Source organism: Falco rusticolus, chromosome 3, assembly GCF_015220075.1.
Source record: "Falco rusticolus isolate bFalRus1 chromosome 3, bFalRus1.pri, whole genome shotgun sequence".
NCBI lineage: Eukaryota > Metazoa > Chordata > Aves > Falconiformes > Falconidae > Falco > Falco rusticolus.
Window position 1 is genome coordinate 110264517 of NC_051189.1, and position 9431 is coordinate 110273947.

Below are 9431 nucleotides of genomic sequence, written 5' to 3' on the forward strand. Positions count from 1 at the left end.
AGCTGAAGAGCTTGCCTAGAGCAATGGACTTGTGAAATAAAATAGCTTTAATGCCAGAGCGGCATTAAAGACTGTCAAAGCATGATACCATCCAGGACCATTGCTCGAGCATGTCCTTGTTTTTCCACCTCCTCCCTTGCCGGACTGCATTCATCAGTCAGGTCAAAACAGCTTATTGGAAACAGGATCTCTTTCTTTCTTCCCAATTTTGAATCATTTTATCTGGCCCCAATTTTTAATTTGAACTATGTACTTTGGAGCCAGAGCTCCTCTGTGGTTTGGAAAGTGTTTTTATTGAGTTCTGTGCATGTGTGCTGCAATGCTAGCAGTCTGGTAAGCCCCTGTGCTCAGCTGGAGGGAAGAGCATCAACCTGGGTAAGAAACAGGAGAACCAAAAGTGGTAGCAGCGCTCTTGAATATAATGGCTGTCGGAAAAAACTTTAGCTCGCACTGTGTCATTTGGGCTGTGATGATGGGTTCCACTTTTATTTATTGTCCCTGGTGACGAGTTGTCCTGCCCTAGTATGCTCTGCTTTAGTTCAAATATTGATTTCCCAGAGTTCATTCTTACTTTGATCTGCTGTGGCCTGTGATCAAGTGGTTCTGCTGGCCCTGTGACTCTGAGGGTACCAGTTGTAGATATCAATTTACAGTGTGTCCTTTATTGCTAGAGTGAGAATAATCACAACAAGTGTTCTCGCTCAATAATACGAAATCTAGTAGGGTGAGTGTGGAAAAATTGCACAATTTAAAAAGTGGAATTTAAAATTTGTCATTTAAATGGGGTAAAACCTTTTTTTTTTGTTTGTTTTTCACAGCTGCCTTGCTTGTTTTTTGTGTTGAGATATGTATATGCATATATAACTAGCACATAACGGGCCTGTATTTGTTTTGGTTTGATTAAAGTTGTATTATTCAAAACCTGTTTTTGAACCTGTCCATGTAAGCTGTGCAAAGTATCTCCTGGTGAGGACAAGTCTCCTGTTTCCCTCTATGGGAATGAGACCATACTGTTCCCAACTGAGGTTGGAATAGGAATGGTTTCCTGCTGCTTGATTTCTAATTACATAAATGGAAGGGGGAAAAGTGGAAATTCTAAGTACCAAAAGGCATGTTAAATTTAGTATAATACGCTCATCTGGAAACTATCACATTTTTCCTTCTTTCTTAAGCCTGCTGAAATCATTGCTTCGTCTTAACTGTAGTGTGATTTGGATCAGTACCAAAAAGTGCAAACAAGATGGGCCTAAAAAAGTCAGGTGTCCCTACCCGAAACATGATGAGACCTTTTAGTGGAGAAGTTACTGTATCACCCTGATGCAATTGGAATAGGAAATCAGTGAGTATACAGTGAGTAAAGAAACCATACTGCTATCTAAGAGAAGGGAGAAGCAAAAAAAAAACCCCACCCCAAAAAAGAAGAAGCTGTTTGCTGAACAGAACTGTTTTTGAATGTTTAACAACTCCCTAAGTGCTTGACTGGCCACAAATCTGACTCTCTAACAGCTTGATTAGATGTCTGCTGAGGCTTTGAGATGAATAAACAAGTCACGGAAAAGCAGAGACTGTAGGAAAAAAAATATCAAGCTGCTTTTCTATTGTTTATCTGAATTCTTCATGTTTGATCAAGATACCGTCATTTCTTTGTATTTCAATCATGTGTAGGAGCCTTAGCCAAGATCAGGACCTTGCTGTATGTGGTGCTGTACACACAAATAAAACCCAGTCTCTGCCCTGGAGAATTTACAAACTAAACAGATGGGTTTAAGGGAGGTAGAAAGGCTTATAATTCCATTGTAAAGATGGGAGAAGCTGTAGGCAAGGTCAGTGATGAGTCTTGGAGGGAATGTGGCATGGAGCTGGGACTCGAATTTGAGTCTTGAGCCATTGAACTCAATCAGCCGTCCTTTCTGTTTTTTCACTTGGCAGGTCATGGAGTCTCAGGGGAAGGCTGCCTGCTTCACAGTCTGAGAGACTCCAGAAGGGTATGTTCTGCAACCATTTGCTGTCCTCACATCGCCCCAAATTCTTAATGGCAAATCTCTGAGAAGTTAGGAGTTCTGTTTTATTGTCCAGGGGGTGATTGCTTATTGAATCACTAATAGGTGTAAAACACTGAGATCCTCAGTAATGACTTTGGGGTAAAACCGAATCTGATAAAGAGAAAAAAAAAATTGAAACGTATTACCAGTTCTTTGCATCTCATGGAATAGGACACCACGGCGTTAGGCATAGCGTAAGCATAACACCAGAAGATAGTCACTGCTTTAGTACATCGACCTTAAATACAAGCTGAGGTAACAGATCGAGATAGAGGGAGAATATCAAGGAGACAGTGTCATTCCAGTAGTGGAAACACAGCAGCGATAGCATAGCTCAGCTCTCCCAAAGGGTTCACATGGATGGTTCTCCAAAGGAGAAGGAATTCTGTTTCTATATATTTTTATTGGGTTCCCTCCGAAATTTTGGAGCAGTGCAAAAGAAATCACAAAGGTGCTCAATTGCAAATGTAAGCAGTGGGTGCGTGGTGGCTGTGGTGGTAGTGATCTGCCATGAGCTATAGCTCTTATGCTGCAGCTGGAAGGGAGAGGCTGGTGGCAGAGCTGGGGAGCACACGATCGGTGACCTGCTGGGCAAACCACGTTTTCCAGCAGTGTTCTGCATCGGTGAGGCATTGCTGACCCTTCCTTTTGCTCTGAGCTGGCTGGGGTTTGTTGCTTTGCCCCCTACCACACCCCGGTAGTGTTTATTGTGAAATAAACTTTCTCCTCCTCTCCCACCCCACTCCTGTCTTTGTAAATGGGACTGGTGCAAATTTCGGCATGCCGATTCCAGTAGGCAGCTGTATGCAGTGCGGACTGTGTCTTAACTGCTCGGAGAGTCCAGCCTGTAGCCCACCCACAGTGAAGTGCTTAACTGAGATTGAAACTAAATGAGAATGTAGTTTATGGAAATTCAGCTGTGGATCGCTGTTCTCTTGTGATTTCTGGCTGTCAGCACTTAGCTGTACGGCATTGCTAGCTATTTAAGCTGGATGTTCCTCCTGGTGGTGGATACCCACCTCCTGTAGCTTTTAAAGATGCTGAGAAAGTTGTTGGTGACTACTAAATTGCTCTTCATCTGTAGTCTTTATTAGTAGTGCCTGTAAAGACTCCAGATCTGGGTTAGGAGCGTATGCCCCTTCCTAGAAAAGGACATGCCCTTATCAGTTAAAATTCAGTTCATAAATCTCCTGTTGTATGAAGGAGCGTGTTTCTTTTTAGAAGTTTCAGAGAGCATTCTTCCTCCCTCTTGCTGCTGCACTTGAAGTTGTTAGTAGTGACCAACAGCTTAACCCAAAACCATTACTAATCCCATGAGCCATGCATTCCCCGAGGATTTAGTAGTCCAGTTGTGATGGACAGCACCTCAGTTTTCTCCCCTGTGAAATGGAAATGGTGATACTCGTCCCACCTGGTCGTGGCTTTAAGACCTAACTTCATTGCCGGGTAAAATTCAGCTCTGTTAGCCAGCTAGTGTATATTGTGGGACACCACAGCACCCTGCCGGTCTGCGCTGGATGGAATCGCCCCCCACAGTTCACAAAATACTTTGGCTTCTGCTCCTTGAAGATGCTGGAATAACAAGGTGAAGGTGTGCTGTGGAAAGGGGAATACTTCTGCACTTTCTTATCCACCCTTTCATTTCTTCCAGTCACCTGCTTCTCTGTCGCCAAACTCCTGCACTTCCTCTCCAGGACAATGTGCTGTAGCACAGAGCAAGAAGGGAGAAAGGGCGGTAGTTCTGGATGGAGTAAGGGGAAAAGAGGCTCAGGCTGAAGGCAGCTGTCATGGGTTGTAGCATCTCTCTCTTCAGCAGCCTCTTTCTAGGTCAAAGATTGACTGAGGCCACAGGAGAAGAAAATATTTTGTGTCCTGATGGCCCTGTGTCTGATTTGCAACACAGTGGTGCTCTGGGGTCTGTGGATGCCGTGTCTCCCTCAGGAGTCAGTGTACCGCTTTGTATTACCTGTAATTTTCATTAATTATCTAGAAGTAAGTGTAAAAATGGTGGCAGATGAATAATTACTATTTGATGAGATGCTATGTAAATGAAAAAGAAAGTACAGCAACGTAGATTTTGATATAATCAAATGTGAATTTTGACATCCAGATGCAACAAATGCTGATCATAGCCAGAGATCACAAGGATTTAGGGGTCGTGAAAACCCAGGAACGGGAGGGTTTGCTGCTGACAGGGAGAGGTGTAATGAAAAGCAATCTCTGGAGGCTGAAGCTTGACCCAAGCAGGCGAGCAGTGAGGGACTGAATTATAAGCAGAGACTGGGATAAGCTGGTAGCGGAATGGGTGGATTCTTCAACCCTTGATGTCTTAAATGCAAGTTCCTGTGCTCCACCTGGGAGTGCCTGGGTGAAGTCAAATGACCTGTAACACACATGGATTCGTATCAGATGATCTAACTGCTCTTGTTGGCCATAAATTCTCTTAAACTTGTAAGGTCATAAAGGTTGATTGCAGTGCTCCGGCTCTCTGTCCCATGGCTTAATCTGGTACGAACTAAACACAGAATTTTCTTAGCTGAGGGACCCCGTTTGTTAAGACGCACCCTGAAGATGTCCCTGGCGTGGTTCTTGGATGTAAGACAACCTGTTCCTGTGCTGATCATTGCTGCTTTGTTCTTCCAGCTCCTCCCTTTTGCACTGTTTTCCTTGGGTTTGTTTGAGGGAACGGCTGATGGTGTGTGTTTCCCCTGCTCCTTTTTCCAGGCATGGGGCCCGTTTTTTCTTTATTTCTCTCTGAAGATTACATGGTTTCACAGAAAAATCTGTTGAGGGTTGAGGTATTTCGTGTGTCGATAAATGCACCTTTGAATGAAGGATGGAAGCCTGGGGCTGGAACTGCAGGAGTGTTTGTGGGCTGGAGGTGCACTGGAGGGACTGCATGGGGGAGTCCGCATCGGACAGAACGGAGAAAGTGAATTTACTGGGGTTTTTTAAGGCCTGAGAAATAATTGCCTTAATCTTTGGGAGCATCCTAGTATACTGGCAGCATGCTTGTGGGAGGCTCTAGTTTACTATCGGCTAAGTTGTGGATTTTATATCCATATTAGGTATAAATAGAGGTAGGCTGGCAGATAGAGAGAAGGTCATTGTGACTTCTCGGAGCACAGGATGAGCTGTCTAATTATTTAGCTGAGGCTTCAACGTTAACTCTTGTCATACACTGGAGCAGCCCCCGAGCCAGTCCCTATTACCAGAATTAAAACCAAAATGATGAAAAATTGGTCCAGTGCTAACACGGATGTCTCGGCATGTTCATGAAAGCAGTGATAAGCTACAACTCCTGGCCAGTTTCGTACAGTTCCTCATCGGCTGCAACAGCGTTATCAGCTTCACAAACTCAAAAATCACGATCCTGCTTCAGGGCAGGAGGAGAGGAAGGCAATGAACGCAGGCTTCTGAGGGTCCCACGTTTCTGAACCGCACCCTCCTAAAATATGAAAATCATGTTATCACTTTAAGAATTACATTTGCATTTGTCTTCTGTAAGGTGGGGGGACTGGGAGCAAAGGAGTTTAATCTGTTAGCACATACATACATACATTCTTTTTGCTCTGTTACCCTAATCTATAAAAACGGCTGACTCTCTTGCAGCAGCAGGACTTCAGAAACTGGCATTTCAAGAGTTCTGATCTTGGGTGCTTTTCTTAAAGGCTGGAGAGTTTGTGCAGGAGCCTCTTCCCATGCAACAGCAGTGCAATATTGCTCTGGGCTGAGTCACCTCGTTTCAGGCGGGTGCCGGTTTCCTTTCGGTAATGTGCAAAATGTTCCCTGCACACATGTGTATGTGCTAAGTTTGTACTGCTGGTTGACAGTTTGTAGGCGCTTCGGTGCCAGAACTGTCTCTAAACACATACAAGCACCTATTGTGACGAGGCCCTGAGCCTGGCTGGGGCCTTCAGGCAGTGCTGCAAGAAAAAATAATTCATATAATAAGAGGATCTGAGCGATTGCAGCAGGGGGAAGTTGTGCAGCAGAAAATAAGATGGTTATCAGAGGGGATTTAGCCAGTTGTAATGGAGTCAGAGGAAACCGGTATTTTTGAAGTAGAAAGAAAAAAAATTGTTTGAACTTGTAGGGAAGAGGGCATCTGCAAATGAAGCCCAACAGCTTCTTCCCAGCCCTCCCTGATAGAAGCTGCCCCTGCAGACATGAACTGAATAGGAGAAGGATTTTGCATGACCGGAGTTGCTGGGGAAGCGAGGGAGGGAGGGACGAAGGGGCCTAGAGCGCCTGAGAGCAGGGAACGATTGGGCAAGGTGAAAAATAAAGTGATTAAACACACTTGGACTTGCTCGGAGATGGGAGGGGTACATTTTTTTTACTGCTGCCCCAGGGCCCCAAAATGCATTGGCACGGCACTACAGAGAAACCACTAATCCCAGTCACCAAGGGGAGGGAACGGGGACTTTCTCGTTCTCTCCCGCTCACCCAGCGTTGGGACCCCTGTGGAAGGAAAGGCTGATGGGATTAGAGGAAACAGCTGGCTCGAGTCTTGCCCTGCGGGAGCTCGCATTCTCGGGACTAAGGAAGAGAGGAGCGCCCCACTGCTGAGTTGCATTCCAGGTCATTTGCTGAGCCCAGATGTTTTCTAATGAGCTCTATGATAAATCCTTTTCTTTTACTACTGAGCACAGTCCCTGCCAGCCAGGTCCGTCCCTAGATCTCCGTTTCTACACATGGCCAGCCAAGCCAGACTCTGCAGTGCAAGCCAGCTAGCCAGATTACCACTAGGACTCGTGCCCTTCCGCTTTGCCTACGCAAAGGGATTCAGCACCGAGCTCAAATCCCGTATCCTGCAGCTGTGGCCTGATGGAGCTTGCTGGTCCAAATTCCTCCCGTGGCTGAACCTTCCCCTCTAGCCTCTCCTTACCTCTGCTGTGTGTGTTACTAAGCCAGATGCAGTGCTCGGGGTGGGTCGACCTGGTGGGCTGAACGAGCAGTGAAGTGCTACTGGATGCACGTGCTTTGAGTGAATCTAAAAAAGCAAGAATGGTATTTGTAAGGACTGCTCCGTCCTTGCCCGTGGGTGCTGGAACTGCACAAATGTGAGAGTCGCACACTAGCAGCGATGGGAGGATGGGCTCCTCACACCCTACCTGCCGCTACTCTACCCGAGATGGTGATGGGAAATCAGCCCCAGCTTTTTCAGCCGTAAAACCTTTGCCTCCGTCTCCTGGCATGAGCACCGCTCCCTTCACCTCAGACATGTATGTCCTTACACACAGCAGTTTGAGGTCCTGAGTAGATATCTTGGAGCTGTCTTAGGGCTTATTTAGGAACCAAGAAGCAGGAGTTCAGCTCCAGCAGGTGATGGTCGGGTGAGAGAAGGGAGCTGATAACGAGCTGTCTTCATTCCAGGGAGCTGCAGTGCAATTTTGTACTGTTTTGCAAATGAGATGCGGAGAGATGAATTGCCTGCTCTGAGGTGGAGTAGGGTAGTCCACGGCAGACCCAAACGTCGCTCTCCCAAGTCCCTCGTGGGTCATGCAAGAGGGTTTAGCCCTTGAGACCTCTTCTTTGGACCCTACGCAGTTTGTCTCGGGGCTAGCGAACAAAACGCAAGTCGCTGGGGGAGAGATGGAGCGTGGGTCCTGCTGCGGTGGGTGAAGGGCAGTTCCCCCCTTGCTGCTCCCTGCAGCCCATCACGGATACACACGCCCTCGCTCGCTCTTTTCCCAGCTACCTTCCGGCACGTGCGTTTTCTAGCATCCAGATATGGGCAGGGAGCTTTGGAATTCTGTGTTAAGGCGCAAATAAAAGGAATAGTTTTATTTTTAACTTCCAAATACACCCTTTTAATTCTCACGCCCACAGTTTCTAGTCCTGTCCTGACAAGCGGGGAGCCCCTGGCACTGTGGGCGTTTGTCAGCGGGCCCAAAACAGCAACAGCGGGCGAGGGAGGGAAGCTCCTGGAGACCGGAGAGCAGGTTTCTGCTGTGTCTCAGTGCACAAAAGCCTTTGGCGATCCAGCAGCAGGGGAAGGGGCTGAGGGGGAAGACATCAGTGGGTGTGTGGATGTTCTGGGCAAGGCTGTGTGCACCTGTGTTTTCATATGGTGTCTTATCTGTGGTGGAAAACAACAGGCTGATAAAATGGGCTGTCGTCGGGGGGATTGGAGAGTTGCATCGTACTACGTGTTGCACCTCTCAGCGTGAAAACAAGAGTGTGGTTTGGCATGGGCAGTGTAGGAGCAGGCAGCAAGCTCCCCAGGGCCTGCGGGGAGAGCAGGAGCTGGGAAACCAAGGGGTGATGTGGAGCAAGAGTCCAAAAACGCTGCTGAAGCCAGCATCCCTGGCTGGGGGCAAGGGGCCCGAGCGGTGAGGATGGCTCCTTTCCTGCCGGTGTTGTTGCCTCCCTGCTCTCCCTCCTGTCCGCTCCCAGCCGCGGAGCAGCTGCCTCCAGCCCGTGCCTGAGCCAGTGTCTGTCCAAATGACATCTGCAGGCACCAGGTCTTCACTCCTTGTTCTGGCTGCGATACCGCATTGCCAGAGAGGAAGGGGAAAAAACGTTGGCCCAGGGCTTTGACAGCCTCTCGGCAGCTTCTTTCATCCTCCAGCCAGCCTGCTCTGTCATACAGCACCTCTGCTTGCATCTCCGGACACCAGAAAACCTGAACCGCGGTCCTTGTGCCTTCCCACCCCCAGATTTACTGATGGCTGCGTTCCCCTTTTCTGCTGTTTGGCTGTTTACAGAACTGGAACAGAATGAATAGTAGGAGGTGAATGAACTGCACGCTGGCTCACATCTCTGCACGCAGCCTGGTTCTTCGCTCAGAGTAATCACACCCCAGTGCTGAGGATCCCACAAAAACCATCAAAATGCTGAACCGTGGACCTGATACTCTTGGGGGAATTTCACCTCGATGCCTGTGGTCTGTTGCTTCATAGCTGGTCGCGCCTACATCTTGGTTTTCCTCATTTATCCACAAACCTGAGAACTTCCTTCTGATGTCTCCTTTTTTGTCATCCTATTTACAAAATCCTCTTGTCCTGGAGCTGGAAGGGACCAAGCAGCGGGAAACCATTCCTTCGCTGGCAACCTCCAGCCTCCTTCAGCTAGCAGCCAGCCCCGAAGCTTGCTTTCCTAGCTTCTCCCCAGGACCACCGCCAGGGCACGGCTGACGCTTCGCTGGCTCGGCGCAGCTGGTGCTTTCTTACCATCTCCTCTTCCTGCTTCTCTGATCCCTACGCAAATCTTCACACTAACAGGAGCCAGCAAAGCCCATCCAAGCCTTGCAGGTATCTTTTGACTTGGGTAGTGCAGGCCATGTGGAGGCCTCTATCAGATTAATTGCGCCTTGACAGAAAGAGAGCCCTTCCGGCCTCCAGCAATTACCCTAACTGAAAGATAGCGATGAATGGGGTTTCG